This window comes from Chinchilla lanigera, unplaced genomic scaffold (genome assembly GCF_000276665.1).
Source record: "Chinchilla lanigera isolate Chin_1 unplaced genomic scaffold, ChiLan1.0 scaffold00017, whole genome shotgun sequence".
Lineage (NCBI taxonomy): Eukaryota > Metazoa > Chordata > Mammalia > Rodentia > Chinchillidae > Chinchilla > Chinchilla lanigera.
Window position 1 is genome coordinate 12,778,181 of NW_004955418.1, and position 20,941 is coordinate 12,799,121.

Here is a 20,941-nt window from a genome sequence, read left to right on the forward strand (position 1 = left end):
ATCAGCTCTGAATAGATATTATCTTCAAGGAAAGGAAATTGCATCGTGCAGCTCAAACCGAACTTAATTCTGTTTACATTCTGCTGTTCGCCTTCCTTAAGTGGAGAGGAGAGAAATCTCAGAGCATTTCTTGGAGTGTTCACAAGCCAGGCTTATATTTGATTCTTTAAATTAAAACGTGGGGCAAAACTAATTTTCTAAATGATGAATTTGTATATTCTCTGTGTGGCAGGAAGACAATGGTTGGTGGGAAAGTCTATCCCAATATCGTAGTGGAAAACCCTAAATCCATCACAGAAGGCATTTGTATACAGGGAAAGGTTTACTTTCTGCCAGAGCACCTGATAAACCCTGTCGAAGGTATGGAAGAGACAAGAGGTCTGGTGCCTGCCTTCCCCAGGGTACTCTTGTAATCCTGGCAGTTAAGGTAGCTGAGGCAGGAAGACTGTAAATTGGAGTTCTGTGTGGACAACTTAAAGAGACCTTGCTCAAATTACAAAAAAAGTAAAAAATAAAAATAAATAGGGCTGGGGATGTAACTCAGTGGTGGAGGACCCATGGAAAAAAATCCCCAATACTGAGAAAATATTAAAGAATATATGTTTTATTAAGTGCCTTTTTTTCCTGACACAGGAGATTGAACCTAGGGTCTTTATATAGAGTTGTTTGTTTGTATTTTGAGATGGGGTCTCACTAGGTTGCCTGGGCTGGGTTCAACTTCCTTCTTTCTGTCCCCTCCCAGAGTATTGTCATAAGTTTCATTTGAGACTATTCCCTTCCATGGGGTTAGAAATATGGACTTACCAACTCTGAATAAAAGTACCTTAATTTTCATCAAATTAACACACTCTGCGTATTTTCATACTGAAATTTTATTACTTGTTCTGACTTCCAACTACTTTTCAGATGCTAAAGCCATTGTTTGCTGTATAAAAGAGCTTTAGCCAAAATTGTTTCAACACCTGCATTCTTCTCAAACATCATTGCCACCACCTAAGGTCAGTCTGTGTGCTACTACTAAGTACAACCATTATTTCATCCACATAAAGCATGACCACTACATTTTAAATGAGTTATCACTTATGGAATTATTGATATGGCCCAAACAGACAAATGCCACATTGTAAGTCTTGTATAACTGATATTCCTTTTACAGCTTTTTAAATTTGATAAAATTTCACTATTATTCAAAGTTGTTTGTCACTGTTTGCTGAACTAATACTTGCAAAATAATTTTAACTGTATAGATATTTGATGTACAAAAACTTACAGAAATTATAGTCAAAAAAGTTTTTAACTTAATTTTTCCAATATCCTAGCAATACTAATGTGTATCTTGACTATGATTTGCATTTATTTATTAAGGGTAATCTATTATTTGCATTTGGGGTTGGAAGTAGGGAGATAGAGCTTTCTCAAGTAGGAAGAGGATCAAGAGATAGAAACATGCCATTGTTACTCTCTTGTTATGTTGTTTTGAAATTAAATCTAATTTTTGTTGTCTTAAAATAAAATTTAAGGGAAAAGTTGCAAGGATGGGATAGGAATGTGTGGGAGAAAGGATGAAAGAAGAATTTAGAATGCGTTATGTACATGTACCAAATCCACACAAGGAATATAAACATTATGTATTACGAACATGGACTAATAAAAGAAAGAAACTTTAGAGTCTGTTGAGCAAATCTGTTGCTTTGTGACCAAATACCAATATTTTACTAAATCTTTTCAATTCAGTGTGATAAATCCAAGTTACAAGAAATGTACTGATTGCAGATCATTGGAGTTCACCTTACCCATTTTTCCAAGGTGAAAAATTTCATTTCTTAAAATTTCTTTATTACTACATGTTTGCAGCACACATTTATGGCACTAACTGTGGCTATTTGGTTCAGGTAGACAGCAAATTTTGATCCTTTCCTCATCCACTTCCTGTCTCTCTCTAGGTGGGCTCATAAGGCGAGAGACGATACTTCTGGTACTGGAGACCTCAGAATCAAATGCATTAATTGAAAAAGAAAAGTAACTTCTACCACAAACAACTAACTTCCTGGAGTAAACTGTTTATAAACTTCAGTGTAGCCTGGGAATTTAAAAGTTTCTCAATATGCATGTTTGGAAACCAGTAGAGCATTTGTTATTATCGATCATTTTACACAAATCTCCCAATAAATCAAAGTGAATTTCATGCATTTAATAGTGAAGTGTCATGAAGACATTACCACAATCTTTTTAAGCAAAAACAACTGTGCAACAAAATAGCATTCATTTTGGAAATGGAAAGATCTCTTTACTTAAACAGGCTTTGGAAATTTTTATTTAAAATTCATATATGTGGAAACATAGTAATTTCTAGTCAGCATACACAGTTGTTCAATGCAGACACTACGTAAATCTGCTCAACAGCATAAACACTGCCTCAGAGCGATCTTACGAATTAAATAGCCTGTTTCCCAGAGAGAGAAAAGTATAGAACAAAATTAATTGCACAGCTACTGTATCTCAATGGGGAGCTACCCTCTAGCCTGAATCATTGCAGAAGTAAAGTTAATAGAGCTGATTTTAGTGAGGATGGAAAAGAAAATGCCTGAAAACTCCAGAGAGAGGAGGAGGAAAGTTGATTTGGTACCATGTTGTTAATTATCCAACTTAACAGAAATGAAAGTCATGTAAAAAGCTAATTAAGTGAAATTGATGTACATGATCTTTGTCTTCATTTTGAATACAGCCAAAGCAATCTCTGAGCCAGGGAATCCAGCTCCAGAGAGCATGCTTCCATGGGCTGGATGTTAATAAGAGGGGTTGATTTCAGCTTTTCTTAAAAGTATGCTTTTCACGCTCTGGCAGTTTGCCGAGCCCAGCCATCCATGTCAATTCTGTCTTGAGAGACACCTGCTTTTTGTAAGTCTGTCAGGTACATTAAATGTGTGAAAAATTTGATAACGGCCTTGTTTCATTATCTGTCTAATGATAACTTCCTGTGACCTTTAGTCAGCTTCACTGCTGACTTAGAAAGTGCTATGACCTACCATTTTTACCCAGACACAAAAAGTCCAGAATAAGTTATGGGACTACTGTGCTGCATTTATGAGTGTGTGAGTTCTCTCGATCTCTCCTTTCTGGATTAAGACTGCATTTTATCCACTTCATTTTACACATATGAAATGCAGAGTGCCTATAATCCACACAATCCATCTAGAAAATATTCTAAATTTTATAGTATTCACATGAAATCTCAGTAATTTTAATTGGAATTCAATCAGAGGAATAAAAAGAAGAATAGGTGAAAGTAACCTGATTTCAGGCAGGCTTTGCATATCTCATCTTGTTCAGGTAATAGAATAAGACCCAATTTAAGCAAGCTGGAAAAAAATCTATATGAATAAACTTTAAAAATAATAGTGATCATTGGATGCTTTCTGAATGTTGATGTCTATACTAGCACATGAACTTATTAAATATTGATTAAAATCCTATATAAAATTATAATTTCAATTTTAAAGAAAGTAAACCTACAAGTTAGGTGATTTAATTGTTTATGATCACAGAGTTAGTAAAAAGAAAAAGGATTCAAGCTCAAGTCTATTTGCAATGTTCATGCTTTGGACCCCAAAACATAGATGCATATACTACAAAATATAAGGAACTTCCAAAGGGCTTTTTCAAAAAAATAAAACTCTCATCTGAGGATCCCATCTCATCAGTAAAGTCCAGATTATCAACACTGAACTCTATTACAAAACATTTGAATTTTCAGATGTTGGCTCTTCCCTATCAACAATTGTCATTGTCAGTTAATATTATTAATATTTGACATTTTCATCCTAAAATAAGTGACTAGATGAAATATTTATGTTTTTACTTTCAAGGGTTTGAGAATTTATTTCTCAGTTTATTAGTTGTAAATTATTATATACAGTTACTATCAAGCTGAATAAATGACAAAAGAACTTCTTGTGGGACCAGAACTTAAATGGTGTGCCTAATTCATATTTAACCATGGTATAGCTGAATTGTCTGGGAGATTGATTGGGAGGACAGGTTGGATGTTTTTTAAGAAGTGCAAAGAACACTCCGGGGAAACAATTTACCCTGAAGGTGTATACCAAAATCCTGTACAATGAGAAAACTTCCCCAGGGCTATGAGCAGGATGGGCAATTCAAAGAGTATTGTGAAATCTTTGACTCAAAAATATCATCAGACCCATCTGTTATGTGGCTAAGATTGATTCCCTGAAACTAGTGGCTGAAATAAAAATGTGAAAAGCAATATTCTCTAAATAATAATGAATAGAAGATGCAGGATGTCACACACATACAAAAAGGAGTATAATATGCTGACAAACATAGTCTCAATGCACCGGTTGTTCCATATTATCCCCAGGTAGTATCTCCTGGCATACAGTAGTATTTGAATACTGAAGAGGGGTGCCTGGAGGTGGGGCAGCAACATCTTCCAATCTTAGATGGAAGGACAGGTCCTTCACTCGGTGAAGGTGATTTCAAGAGCAGCAGGGTCTGGCATTTGTCATTTGGTAGCAGTGTGAATTCGTGTCAGTGAGAGAGGTACAAGCTACTCTGAAATTTCACAGGACTGTTTGCCACAGCAAGCAGAGCCCTCACAGAGGACCCCGCTCAGCTGTGGCTCTGATGAGGACACTTCTCAAACATATGAACTGGGTTTTACTGAACAAAGTTGAAGCAGCTGAATGGAGTGGGGAGAAGCGTAATCACAGACATGCGGGATTAAAAGTTCAAGTGTGAACAGATGCCCCAAGAAAGGCCTCCTCTACAATAGGACCTGTCTTCACCAGAAATAATAAAAAGAAATAGTTGTAAGACCAAGGAATACTTATTTAAACAATTCAAATCAATAGGATTATAAAAGCTTTCCAAGCAAGAATCCCAAAGGTGATTATGTCCTTTTTGTAAGTGAAAAATGATTGGTCTGTGGTTCATAATGGTGGATAAAAGCCTACGATGAAGTACACTTACTATTTATGAAACAAACATTACATAGTCTGTAAATAAAATGTTTTGACTCTTTTTCCATTCATGTGCTTTATTAATGGTCATCTGATTAACTGTGTCATTAATGTTGTTATCTAGGGTATCTTGCATCAGTCCAGTGAGGCCTGTGGTACAAAATTTAAAGATTTCTTTTATTCAGGGTCGTGCAGAAGTTGACCTTGTCTTTACCGAACACACAGCAATAACAGGAAGATGTCCTTGTTATGTTCTTGATTTAACTGGAATATGTTTGAAATTTCATCACTGAGTATGTTGTTCTGGAGATCGGAGAGACCAGTGGGTCAAAAGGAAGATTTATCTCCAGGATTTTAGAGGCATAGCAACCCAGCTGAACTCACGTCCCAAGTTCTGGGTGTTAGAACAAGGAAAAGGTTCTAGTTTTTTACCCGTGGCTGAGGGGACTCCTGTTTAGAAATTGGGGGACAGGGCAACAAGGGTACAGCAGCAAGACAAAGTGATTAATAACTTAGCCTTGAAAGAATCAGGGCCTTATGAACAAGATGACATAAACTCTGTTTACAAGACATAGTTGCCAATCTTGTCTGTACCAGGAAAGAAGTTACAGCTACAAGGAGGAGGAGGGGGTTTCAGGGGACTGTTTTTTAAATCTCACTTCAGTTCAGTATAAGTTTTTGAAAGGTTCTTCCTATTTGATTTAGAAGGATCTTTTGTATTTTTAGTTTGCCATATATTAAAATTGGTACTGAATTTAAACAGTTGTTTTTTGTGTATCAATTAAAATGCTCAAATATTTTTCTCATCCAAACGTTAATCTGTCCAGTATGTAACATTAATGTCTATGATGCTGATTAATAGTTACATTCAGGAGCTAACATTGTTTTCTGTAAAGCCCGATTAAAATTCCATTTTTAAAAATTTATAGCTTTCATTTCTTCATCTATTAATACACCACTACACATGCATAGTATATAACATTTATATTCCTTGTTGGGAAATGTACATGTACATAACACAGATGAAGTCCTTTTTAAATCCCCCTTCCTTTTCAGAAGTATTACCTTTCCACCCCAAATTCTGCTCCAGTCATATATTTACCTTTGTACATTATATATACCTTTGTTTAGTCTGTCTTGTACAAGTACTGTATCTCAATTTGGGCACGTTATATTACTCCATTTTCCCTCATATTGTAAAGAATAATGGATAGGAAGCCAGAGAAATTGAAATGGATTCCAATTCTACCTAATATTTCCGAAACTTATTCATTTTTTGCATAATGTAGAAATCATAAAGTATGTCTAGTCTGCCTTATAGTCTTTAGCAATATTTAAATAAAGTATGTTAATTATAGTATTTTGAAATGTAGAAAGTTCATACGTATCACTTTGATTATGCATCAGTAAGCCTCAAAACTTGCAAAACATTTACTCAGTATAGGCTATGTTTCAGAATAAAAGTGACTATAATGGTTAAGGTAACTTGTCAATTTTATTGGCTTGGAGCCACCTACAGCACAAAGAAAGTGCATTTCTCTGTATTTCTAAGAGAGGTACGGAGGCACAATGTTGGGTGATATATCTTGTCCCTGTCCTCTGCTGTTCTGGTGCTGTTTCCATACTCTGCTTCCCTGACTCTATTAATTAAGATTTTGCTGCAGCACACCTTTCAGCCATGATGTTTCCGCCTTGGCACCAGCTGAGCATGGACGGAATCCTTTGAAATCACGTACAAAATTGAATCTCTCTTCCTCTAAACTGTAACTGTAAGGTATTTTGTACCAGCACTGGAGATACTGAGTACTTCAGTAACACTGAAGATGTCAGATTTCAATTGTAATAGCACATATATCTCACAGAATTAGATTTTATTAGCCATCATCATATTGAAAGATTATCAGGTATCCTTTCATGTCCTGTTAGTCTGATTACATTTTGGTTCACTATACAACATGTATAACACACATGTACAGCCTCCAGAGATGGAAGCTACAGGTAAAGCAAAGGGATCACTGATCTGCTTTATCTCAGAGGGATTTTTTTTTTAAAAATTAATACTGTATGATTTTGAAAGGAAGAACTTGTTTGTAAAAAATTTAAGAAAAAGCCGGAATATAGCTCAGTGATACAAGCACCTGTCTGGCAAACACAAGGTCCTGAGTTCGATTCCTGGTAACCAAAACAAAAAAAATTAAGAAAATACAGGAAGGTTGAAATAAGTTTCCAAATTGTAAAATTTTGTATAACTACAAAACAAATCTTGACATTAACACATTTTGATATGCAGTGGGTGTAGAAGACAGTATTATTCGGTAGGGTAAATAAAATAAAGCCACTTTGTTTCCTGATAAGAGAAAGTTCAAATTAGAGAAAAATTCATTTGTCCATTAGTTATTTCTATATATTAAATATCTTAGCAAGTGTTATTTTTTGTAAGCATACAGGTTGCATATGAAGTCATGACAACCTTACCTTCTGGTACTCAGGTGTCTACAGGATGATATTAACTGAGATGTATCAACTATCTTCCATGTGATTGCAGATCCTTCAGAATTTTATCTCAGATTTGCTTTCATGGTTAAGGGAGAAGACTAAATAAACAGAAGTAAAGTGTAAAACTCCTGGGAAGATCTGAGCTTGAGAATTTTCCTAGCATCACATTTGCCATTGTATTCAATTTACTCAAAGAAAATCACTTAGGCTCAGTCTAAGTTCAAGTAGTGGTGAAACAGATGTCATGTGTTTATGGATAGAACTGTAAACTAACCTTGCACAGGATATGATTACATGGAAGGATAGAGAATTAGGGAATTTTGGGAGTCTACCATGATTGTTGACAGCAAAAGACAATAAGAGAGGTATTAGATATGAAAAACTGTTAGATGCCAAAACAGACCCGCTTCACTATCATTTGGTAATACGGAAAGTGCCAGTTAACAAAGGATAAGTCACAGTAGAAACTCCTAAGTGGAGCCTTGATTAAAATACTTAGATCAATCAGCACTCCCATGTCTAGTGAGGTGGATCTGATCAGCAGTTCATATCTACCCCATGAGAGACAGGAAGCGCTAATCTTGACAATTCTTAAATACCAAGACCCTCTTAGCATCATACAGCAAGGATCAAACTAAAGAACCTAGGGCTAAAATTCACAAAAAGAGGTCATAGAGAAAACATTTCTAACACGAACAGAAGTATGCAGCATTTGGGAGAGATTAAAGAATTACCAGGCCCTTCCTGAGTATAAATCCAACTTATATGATTTCTACCTATAGGACTTGACCAGGTAAAACACTGAAGTGGAAACTAATAAAGATAAACTAATAAAGCACTTGTTGGGTGACAAAACAAAGATAGGAAATTATTTGGAATAAAACATGCTACTCCAGAGAAAGAAGGCTGTTTCATTCCCTTCTAAGTTTGGATGGAAATCATCACTTTAAGTCGATTTGGGTTGGAAATTTTAATAAATAAATCTGAAGTGTCTTATGGTGTCAGCAAAACCACATGAACAGGTGGCTAATGGTCCCAGACCAGAGAAACCTGAGAATTTCCCAGGGTTCACAGCGGTCAGGGAGAGAAAGCCTTGCTACCCACCACACACATTCACCTCTCTGAGTTTCTCCTATTTAAACATCTTGTAGAGCTGGCATGATGTCATGTTTCCCAGATTTATCTGGGCCTCTCCAAAACATTCCCTCTGACTGTAAGGTCCTAGAATACTAACGCTTCTTGTTCTACTTAGGTAAACACAGATCTCAGCGTCTTTTCCTCATATTATGTTCAATCTTTCAGAGTCCTGGTGGAAAAAATAATGTTCACAAAAGCCTTCATGCACTGAAGTTCTACACTGAGTGCTCAAGTCTATGCCTAGTCTTTAGGTTACACCAATGAATAGTATCATTTGCCATCAGATTGTTTGCATGTCTCACACAAGGATTGCACTGTGTTGGTCAACCTATGCTGAAGCTGCTGTTTTATAATTCTAGTCCACTGTGACCTCATCACTAATATACTATTATCTAGGGGCTGGGGATTTAGCTCAGCGGCACAGCACCTGCCCGGCAAGCGCAAGGTCGTGAGTTCAATCCCTGGTACTGAAAAAAAACAAAAAACAAAACAAAACAAAACAAAACAAACCTCAATATACCATTATCTATATTTAATGCAATAGTTTCCTATTTATATGGAACATAAGGGAGTTTACCCACTTGAACTTCAGTCTTGGCTGTGCAATATTTTATAACATGTCAACCTTTCAGTATACTTTGTTATCATTGTTTCATTTTCAAATTATTACATATATTCCCATTTAAAATGCAGGGTCATCATTGTACTTAGTTCCTATTTAATTAGGTTATTAGGAAAATCAAACTTTATAATTATGCATAACAAAAACAAGTTTCTGATTCTCCTCTTAACAACTTCACTTATAAATATGCATAATTTTGTCTCTTACTTTAGTTAACTGTGAAAACTCAATTCTTTGAAATGGTTTTAGACTGGGGATATAGCTCAGAGGCACAAGCAACTGCCTGGCAAGCACAAGGTCCTGAGTTCGATTCCCAGTACCAAAAAGAAAAGAAAGAAAAAGAAAAGAAATGAAGTGGTTTTAGCAATATTTACTAACTACAGTCTAATATTTCATCCTGCCAGCACATCATGAACTCATTCTTAAAATTTCAGATAATAAGAATGTAAATAACTGTGCAGAATTTATGGGATGTTTTATATTATCCTTTCAATAAAATCTACATTATAGTCAAAGTGCTTATAAAATTTTGACATTCTTTTCTGTAATCAGGACTATATCCAGAAAAAATATACAAGTTGAATCTGTCTAATTTTCAAGTACTATTTAAATTTCCTTAATAGTGGTAAATATGAATCAGAGTAACAATGTACTTTATTACATTGTTTACATTGCTTACATTTATTTAATTTATTTTATTTATTACATTTATTTATTTTACATTTATTACAAATAGGTACATTGTTTTCCGATACAGAAATTCTCTGAAACAGATATTTCACCTGCCTTTGTTTGTATATCACTTAGTACATTTAATGAGGCTGTACTGTCATAAAGTACTTTTAACACTTACCTCAAAGGAGACCATGGTATAGGCAAACTCTTATCAGTGGAACCAAATATCTATTGCCTTGGGCCCACCTCCAAGGGGCTGAGGCAGGTCTACCCAGTGAGCAGTTATCAGCTCACCATTAAAGATTCACCACACAAGTGTAAGAGGAAATAGTTCTTAAAGGAAGCAAAAACAAACCAGTGTCAGTTATTATAGAAGGAGGAAACTGTCATAGAAAAGAGTAGCCATTGACAAGATTGAACTCTAGTTGTATAACTCATGCTTTGATATGAGCTGGATGAATTGCTTTTTCTCTCTTGGCCTCAGTCTCTTGCTTTGTAGAATTATGTGATTAAATTCAATTAAAATTTTTCAAAATGTTTTATGGTATGCAGTGCAATGAAATAATCTTTTTAGGAAAGAAAAAAAGAAGCTAGAGATGAAGAAAGAAGAGAAGGAATAGCAGAATAAAAGGAAAAAAAAAAACAGAAAAGAAGAAAGGACAGGGTCTCTGGGAGTTTAAAGAATCACCGTATCCACAGTGCAAGTGCAATGAGAACCTGAGCATCTTAGCAATAAGGAAATGTTGTATTTTATAAATATACAATATTGTGAGAACCTGAGCATCTTAGCAATAAGGAAATGTTGTATTTTATAAATATACAATATTGTATATTATAAATATACAATATACAATATGTTATACAATATACAATATTGTATAACATACAATAAATGTTATATGTTATATTGTTTTGAAAATTCTTTTCTGAATGAATATAACAAAAAAATCTCTTTTTACCCTTTTCTTATGTTACATCTCCTAAAGAACACACTGCCATGAGACACATTGGGGAATGCTTGTTTTGAGAGTTTCTTCAGCTTTGAGATAAAATATTCTTCTCTGAAAACATGCCTATTTTCCTTGTCAGTCTAGGATCTTAAAGTCTTGGGTGAGAGTTCTCTCCTCTGTGGCATTCTCCTCTCCAGGTTCGCCTACACAGATTCAGCCACTGCCTTAGAGTTTCTTCAACCATCATATGGACAAGATACCACACAACTCATAGGCTGGAACACTGCTTGCTCATCTCACTGGTGTGTGCTCTACATCTTCTGCTCAGAAGCCATCAGTGTCACAGTCCAGAACCTTCTCTCAAGGTTCACAGCATCCTGAGACTCAGGCTCCGGTTAAGACCAGAATCCAGGAACCACCCATACTACCACCACCATACCAAGCAGAGCTGAATTTGAGCTCTAAAAGAGAAAGAATACCCCACTTATGAGGACATATAAAACTATCTCTTTGGAAAGTTTCCTTAATTTCCTAGATGGTTTAGCTGCAAGTAAGCAGAACAACTTCAAGAGGAACAAATACAGCCACAAAGGAAAGCTACAATTAATCCTGATGTTCAGCCCAATAGCTCCTAAAGGATCTATTATCACAGACTGAAAAAATATTCTCTTTCTTTTTAGAGTATGTGTTCTTCTCAAGCTGTGTGAAATTCAGGACACCTGGCTTTGTGCTCTCTTCTCTCCCCACTGGTTATGCCACCAGCCTGGAGTCCTCTCCCACTCACCTGCACTCTGCAAAAGTTTATTGCATATTCACTTTATTAAACATTATGTTGGGTATAAGGCTAATACATTCTAAAAGTTTAAGCTTCTTGCTAAAATTTAATGTAAAATACTTGTTAGTTGTGAACCTTCAATTCTTTGAATAGCCTAGTGCAAATTAGGTTAAAAATAAAGCAAGTATATGAGCACAAGTAGCTGAAATGTATAAAGAAATAGATTCTAGTTGAGGCTTAGAGTCAGAAGTTCAACAATGTTACAACACACAGTTACATTTCCATGTTTTGGCTTAAAGGCAATTCTGTTCTGTTCCAAGGCTGGCTTCTCTCAGCCTGACTGATGGGCTCTCCTGTGGTCAGGTTTCAGGGCCCACATGCTTCATCATTCCCACCAAGCAGGATGATGGAAAACTCTCCTTTCTTGCAGATGACATGATAGCATTAAGGTTTATTCTGATCTAACAGTTATATCATCTCCCATCTAAAGCAGAAATGATAAGGACCTCGGGTGTGTACTACCCATTGTGATTAATAGGCATGGGCTCCAATGGTTTAGAGAAGTCTACCTCTAGAGGTAAGGATGGAACTGTACCATTCAAGTCACATGCTTGATGCCCATAGAGTGGTTTAAGAGAAGTGGAAGTTAGCGAGCTATCAAAATGTCAATACCCACATACTTAAAAACTATATTTATGATATTGGAAAGAAATGAATCTGAGAGAACAGTGAATATTTTAATGGACAGACTTCTGGATATATCTCCCACACAGTTTCCTTCCCACACTCAGCATGGCCTGAAAGAACAGCCTGAAAATAGTTCTGATTATACCATGGAACAAGGGCTCTGCAGTTGATTGGTCTCTGGGAGTCTGCCTACTTCAACAGACAACTACCCGCTGTGTTATGCCGAGGAGCAATCACACTGTAGGCATCACCACTGAGATCCACAGAGTTAGCTGTTGGGACTGACACCGAAGGATGCAAGTGACATACAGGTGGAGACACGAGGTCTCATGGTAGCCTGTTACGAGGAAAACAAGTTTACAAGAGGAAGAATCCATACAAGTAAGAAAGAGAGGAAGCCTGGTCTGAGTACTAGGAGATCAAAAGCTACAAGAGGAAAGGTAGAAACACAGGAGAATGGCATGCCTTGTCCCCAAGTCTGGAGTGCTTCTCTTCTGAAAGCCTTTCCGTTCTAGTTTCTATGAGAGCAACTCCACTTCCCATTCTAAATTTCTGCTGCTGTTGTTTCCCATATGTTGTTTCATAACCACCTCTCTTTTACGTTTGAGCTTCTAGTCCATATAAATGATGGGACTAAGTTGAAGAATATATTATAAAAATAACATGAAAAATAAATATTTTACCTTCATTTACTTGAAGTACCTAGAATTACTTAAAATAAGATGCAACAAAATAAAATAATTTTTAAAAATGTTTCCTCTAGATAGCTCACTAGAATTTTGAAGGAGAAAATGTATCCTTTCAAAATATACTTTTCCATTACTAACAGAAGCTAGATAGCAACAGGCCTAAGCTGTTGATACATGTGTGCTGGAGTAACGGAACACTCTCTCACTCACTTTTCTTTTGAGTGAAGTCACTGAAAGTTGAACTCATTATGTCCTACCTGTTAAACAGAGGTGTTAATAGTCTTATTCGTTTATTACTAAGCATAGATATGCTGTATTTTTAATTTAAAAAATATTTTAAAGGGCTTTAAATGAAAATCATGAAGACATTGCTTAATAACCAGTACCCAATTTGAGAGTTTAATCCAGTTTTTAAATGTTGCAAGTGTTGGGATTTATGAAGCCACAATTATATTTTGAGAATCAGTTATAAAATTCTCCATTTTCTTTCTGACATAAAATGTGAATCCAGTAAGGTCACGTAGTTCGCCAACAGAGCAGAGCTGCGGACACGCTACTCTGAGTCAGCGTGGAAATTTGCCCACAAGCAGGGGCTCTGGTCTCCTAATTGACCTGCCAGCTGGAAATCTTTTCTTGGCAGCTATGACTTCCTACAGCTTTGAAAGTGTTGTCCATCTTGAGCCCAGATAATATATTTAGCCTGAGACAATATGGTGTTCAAAATAAAAATTATGAGAGAAAAAGTATGAATTTTAATTGCAGAAAAATATTAATAACTGTGGGATTTAAAATGTGTACAATGTACATTCTCATATCTCAGAATTGTTAAATTATATTAATTATCTATATTCTTACAGAATACATTTTCATGTGTAGATAAATCTTTACTATTTGATCAACGAGTGTTGATTAATTAACATGTAATTTTTTTGATACAGAAACTGAGTAGTAAGAAAATGACAAAAATTAAAATAAGCTTATTTTATTTGATAATACATTTCTTTAGGGTGACTCTCAGATGACAGGAGAACTTTTAGTTACCTTCCTGACACATCTGGGTGCCTCACCTATAGCCACTCTGACACATAATTGGATGGTGCCTGGGTATTGGCATTCTTCTGTTATCCTAAAACTGCCTCTGTGCACAAGTTTGGCAGAAATGCTTGAATTCTTCAGGAGTACATTTGAGATCCAGCATCCCTTTTCTTCAATAATGAATTTTATCAATAAAACATCTCAGTTCCACGGTATATGTTCATGGTGTTCTTTGTAAATGCACATGTGACATAATTGTTTATTTTATTTCCTAGTTTTGACCCAGAGTTGCCACGTGAAAAATGTATTGCTTACTATATCTCAGCGACCTCCTCACTCCCTTCCTAGGGGTATCTATACCCCTGGTAAAGCCAGAGATTTTGTACAAGACTGAACTCTGGAGCACCTCTGGAGCCTGGCTACTAAGTATCACCACAAAGGATAGTAATTACAATAAAGTGCTCAATATTTCTAATTTTCAAGTAAGTGGAAATCAAAAGCACAGTGGAGTTTGGGATATAGCTCAGTGGCAAAGAATTTGCCTAGTATGAGTGAGGCTTTAGGATTGAGCCTGAACACCGCAAAAAAAAAAAAAAAAAAAATGCACCCAGTAAGAACATTTATTGTTATTATGAAAAAACAAAGAAAGATAAAAGTTACTCATGGTAACATAATGCAACAGGTATCTTTGTAAGCTGTTGGTGAGAATGGAGTAGATAGAGCTAGTATATAAAACATGGAGATTTTTTTAAAATTAACATAGAATGACCATGTGATTCAGTTACTAGGCACATATCTGGTCAATGTTATGTTTACTGCAGTACTATTCTCAATAAGCAAGAGTGGAAAAAACCTGAGCGTCCATGGACTGAGGAGTAAAGACAATGTGTACATATACACAATGGAACACTGCTCTGCCATGAAGAAAGAATGAAAGACTGTGTCTTAGTTACTGTTGTCTTATTGCTGAGACAAAATACCCAACACTCGATGTTAAGGAAGGAAAGGCTTATGTAGCTCACAGTTTGTACAGCTTCCAGTCAATACTTAGTTGGCTCCAAGCAGGGTGGTGGGGCACAGGGGCAACAGTGCATGGTGGCAGGAGATAAAAAAGCAATAAGATCCAAAAAGGAGGAGCATGAGAGGAGACTCTTTCTGTCCCTTGTATTGTACACAGGCTACCTGCCCTAAGACGCGTGTAACCCTCACACCCATAATCCCAGCACTAGACAATGAATCAATCACAAATTCTAGAGTCAGCTACCTCCAAAAAGTGTCTCCCGTGACTGCATAAGGCTTTGGGGGGACATCCAGGTACAAACCATAACAGACTGTTATTTGTAACATACTAGAGAAATGGTGTTAGATAATGTACAACAGGCACAGCAAGATGAGTATTCCATGATTTCATTTATACGTAGAATATTTTTTAAAAGTTGATCTCATAGAGGATGAGAGTAAAATGGTAGTTACCAGACCACTATTCACTCCTCCATGCTGCCTTCCTCCTCCTTTCTTTCCTTTGCTTCCTTTGTATATTGGGAGCCATGAAATTGTAAGACTGGACTTCTGGCAGCCATGCATCTACCCACTTGGAGCCTCTCTCGGGAACAGAGCTAAGCTAAAAGCAAGACACAGAGATGAAAGCAAATCAGACTGTGATATCACTGTTTAAACCTCTGGATCAATTCATGCACAAAGTGAGTAACACTTTTTGGTTTTTATGTTATTTAAACCAGCATTTTATCTTTGTACATGTAATAGCTTAAGTATGTATTTTTGAACTTATAAAATTGAGCGATAAATTATGGCTACTACAAATAGATGTGTGATTTTATTTTGGCTGAAAGGTAAGTTATGTTATGTTTCCTTATTACCATAGCTACTACCCTCCAGCCTTAGGGATATTTGTATCTGATATCATATGCAGAAATATAAACGAACTTGTAACCTATTGAGCAGAACTGATCCAACTGCCAAAGGTGTGCCATTGGATTAATACTGTCTCTGGATGAGCCACTGAGATTCCACTTGGCCCAGGAGGCAGAACACCAATGATAATTAGGTATCCATGAAAAGCTATGCCAAGCAGCCCTGGAAGCTGTAAGACAACAGATAACCTCCCACCACCACATCATTAGCAACTGCAGTGCATGCCAAGCCAGAAGGGAGAGAGATGATGGCTGAATTTTCCATCATTTTCAGTCTGCCAGTTACAAAAGAAACATAAATAATATATCTTGTTTTTGGCAAGAGATTTAATACTTGGTGAATCTTGCCCTAAATTGTAGAAAACATACATATTTGGCAGAAGTAATCTTAGGATTACTTGGCTTTGAAGCCAGTTGTGTTTGAGTGAGATCTGGAAATCCCATTTAAAGGAGCACTTGAGTGAATATACTTTTCACTCAAGTGAACATTAGCATTAATGAAAGCCCGTAAATCTACACATATTACAAAAGAAATTACCACAATTGCTTAACTGCTGGACTTCACAGGGTACGCTTTGTGAAATCTATGATGAGAATATAAATATAGGAAAAATAGTAAAATGAAAATGTTAGGCATCATGCCCACAGTTGTATACCGGATTTAATGTTAGTGCAGTGTACTTAGAGGCATAGCAGGCATAGTCAAGTGATATTTATTTTGGTGAATGTTGGCAAGGAAAGTATTATTCTCTTTAACATGTTCCAAACCACACTGGAGACTAAACTGAGCTACAGTTACCACCAGCACCTCAGGGAAAGTCTGGGGCATTGCTTTTGCCAACATCTGAGCAATACCAGAGTTTAAGGAATTGGACATCATTTGTATATTTGTCTAGAGACAAGAGAAAGCTCTCCTCCATTCCTTGGCCATGATTAATTTTCTTCCCACTTCATTTTTTAATCACTTTTGCACATGATGCCACACTGTCACTCAAAAAGATTCTTGGAGTAAATCAATTTAAAAGTAAGCATACCTGATTCTTTAAATATTATTTTAGATTATACAACATATAATCATATAAAATTAATTTAGTTAGACTTCTAATTCAGCAGTAAAATAAAAGGATACCTGTCAAGATTTGCATATAACAGGAAAGAACAGATACGATCAGGTAAAGAAGAGTTCCAGTCAGCTTGGAAGCTCAAGGATCTGGTGCTTTCCTAAGATGCATAAAAGACATTTGAGCATATTCCATTTTATCACATTCTGCAAGAAGATACTGTTTAGAAATATCCTTTAAGTCTCACAATTTATATCATTTTCTGGGCATTAACAGACTCACATATCTGATAAATTTTGATAGAATGAAGACTATGTCTGGATTAGGTTTATGTCATACACACATTGTTTGGTTCATTTAATCTCTCTTTTCTAATGTATACCCAGCTATTTAATGATGACATGAAATAAACTCTCAATTAACTGGAAAATAATTGTTTATATCCCATTATAAGCAAGATATTTTGGTAAATATTTTAGGGCATGGAAAAATATCTACTATCTACCATGACTTTGAATGAATATTCCAGATAATAAACAAAACCTGGACTTTTGAAATAAAAACAGCAATTGCCACTTTCTGGACAGCACTGCCAGTATTTAAGTGAAAGATCATGGTGCAAATCACTTTCAGTGCTGAGAAAATCCTGCATCCTTAAGGTTGTTTCGAGCGTCTAACTGAAAATGCAATTTCAAAATCTGCCTATAATTATATGAGCCTGAGACTCTCTCTATATTTCTAAAGCCCATTTGCCAAAATGAGCTTGTATTAAATATTCCACCTCAATACATAAATCAAAAGAAGACTGTACTTTCATTTCCTGAATAGTCCCAAGAAGTGTTCATATATTCAGAAATATAACCTGAAAAGCAAATCAATATTATTATTTGAGTTTGCTACACAAACCATACACTTGTATCATCTTTGTTTATATCTTTCCCATTTCCAAGAGATATGTATGCATATTTGAAAGTGTAGAATAATAAAAAAGATTCAATAATTTTCATTTGAATATTTGAATTGGTTCACAGTGATGCACATATATTAATGTTACACCTTTCCTGTAAACAGTTTTATTTCCCTAATAAAAACAAAAGAAAACCAATAAAACTCAGTGAAACAAAGGGACAATTTTACAAAGAATTTGACAAACTTATATTCTGCTTTCTAATTTCCTCAGTCCAGCTGTTTGTATTTTGTCTTGGCTGTTTTATTATTTATTTGATTGAAATTATTTCCCATTTTGCTGTTTCATATTATATACTAATCTGCTTGATCTGTGACTACCTTATTATTCTAAGTTTAATGTTAGTATGTAATACCAGTTCTTTTCATTGACTTTCTTGTACCTCATTTACAGAACGTCTTCTAATCTTTAAATCTTTGAACTAAAATCTTAATTATTATACATAAGTAAATAGACTGTACTATCTCAATAAGCTTTCCATTACAGTAATCCTAAATGTTTACATATTACTGTACAGATCATAGCATTTCTTTCCTATTCCTTTGTCTTCCAAGAGAAAATTACATGTTTTTTAAAATGAGGTGCATAAGCATGTTGTTTTTCTGTGATTATCTAACAGATGTGTGAAAGGAGACCATTGGATTTGAAACAACCGAGATCTAGTGACTTGGGATTTTAATGAGAACTAAAAACTAGGTATGCATACATGTTTGACAAAATATTTGAAGTGTATGTAACTCATGGCCAAAAAATATAAAATCTCACAAGATGAGAAATAATGATCATTGGTGAGTCTAGCAGGAATATTCTCAAAACCATACAAACGATTTTTCATTTCAGGAATGAGGTGAATTGTGATTACTTTTTGGCATAATGCAGGAAGAATGCTTACTTCATAAGGAAAATGTTTCAGTAAAGATGTAGAGAGAAAAAAAACACAAGACATAGTGAGTTCAATTTCTCTGCAGTAAGAGGCTGAGAGAGATTTAGTATTTGAAACTTTACTTGACTATCTAAATGTGAGGAATTCTAAAGGGTGAGGCCAAACATTGCATAGAAATATAAGTAGAAGACAAAAGACAGTGGGAAGAGTTTGAATACCAGAAAATTGAATGAAAAGCAGAAAAATTATCCAGAGGAAGATTTAAAGTATACATAGAAAACAAGGCTACAGAATGTCATCCTTACGAGAAGGTATAACTAGGTAAATTTTATCCAGAAAGAAATTTCCTTTTAGTCATGAGCAGAAGAGATGGCCACAGGTCTAAAACTTTCCAGGATAATTAATGGTATTGAGAAGAAGAGAAACATAATTCTGGAGAGAACTCTAAAGGTGTTAGAATGCAGCACATGGGTTCTAGGGAGACTAAGAATACATTGGATGACTTACAGCAATACTCTCAATAGGTTATTTATTTATTTACTTATTTATTTAATGTCTTCTTGAGACAGGGTCTCACTACACAGTTCAGGCTAGCTTTGAGCTCACTTTGTAGCCCATGCTGGCCTCAAACTCGCAACAATCTTCCTGCCTCCTCCTGTCTCTGGAGTGCTGGGATTACAGGTGTGCTCTACCACACCAGCCTCTCAATAGGTTAAAATCCACAGTTATCTGGAATCTTTTCCAATTTGTGTCCTAAAATCACTCACTCACACACACACACACACACACACACACACACACGCATACACACATACTCACACACACTATAAAATTTTTAAAAGTTAGACCAGTGCCTAAGTCAATGGATATTAAAAGAAAAACTTTGATATGATTGCAGTGTCAGTTCACATATGAATTACAGGTTAAAAGAAGCCATAAAAACTAGATTAGGTTTCCACAGTCTCCAGAATGATATGGATCCAGAATACTCCAAACATTGGCAAAAGAAAAAAAGTACTTTCTCCTCAATTCCCAGGATATCCTTGATGTATTTGGTCCTAATAATAAAAGGAGCAACGTGGACCAAAGCATCATGACACCAGCTCAGAGCATTCTGTTATGAAAATTAATTCCAAAGTCTGAAATATGATATGAGTTACTTGGACCTGTTTTTTATATTTGTAGAATGTATATACATGCACACATATATCAGGGTGCATGCTCTGTAAAATTTGTATTATTAGTATGATCCCTGACTATGACTTGCTAGTTAATTTTAGTTAAAGATGTATTGCCATAACTAACACTCTAATAACTTTAAATAATCCTATAGATTTTTGCCGTTTCACACTTCTATAGGAGCAGTACTATTTTATAAATCAATTGAATAGTATTTTTTTTAGTGAGACAGTGTCTTGCTATGTAGCTCAGGCCACCTTTAAATTCACTCATAGCCCAGGCTGGCCTCAACCTCATGGCGATCCCCCTGCCTCTGCCTTCCAAGTACTGAATTTATAGGCATGCACCATCACAGCCACAGTACTATTTTATATTATTTACTTTTCAATTTTAGTGCTATTTTAATAATAGAAAGACTTTATTTAGAAATTGTATAATTCTTTTTACTCTGTGTAAACATAGCTAGCAAGAAATAGTTTTTTAATCCATATGCTAAATACCAAAGTTTTTCTGAGTGCTCTTCTTTCATTTATAAAAATGTGAACTATTTTTAATTCTAATAAGAGAATTTGCCTTGTAAAATTGCCTACCATGGTAAAAACTATAATAACAAAATTTCCAAAATAGTGCTTAAAATATAATAGAATGCAGCACAAATTCTTAAACTCCTGCCATAAAAGTTTTATTTATTGAATTTGCACAGAAATATAGATTATACTATCACATTATCTTTAGTCACAAATGTGTGTATGTGTAATAGTTTATATATGTAGAAAGTGAATGTGTGGCTTATAAAAACCAATATAAATATTCTCTTTGGTAAAAGGAATATGTAAGATTTATTAGTTCTATCTATGTTCAATAATTTAAAA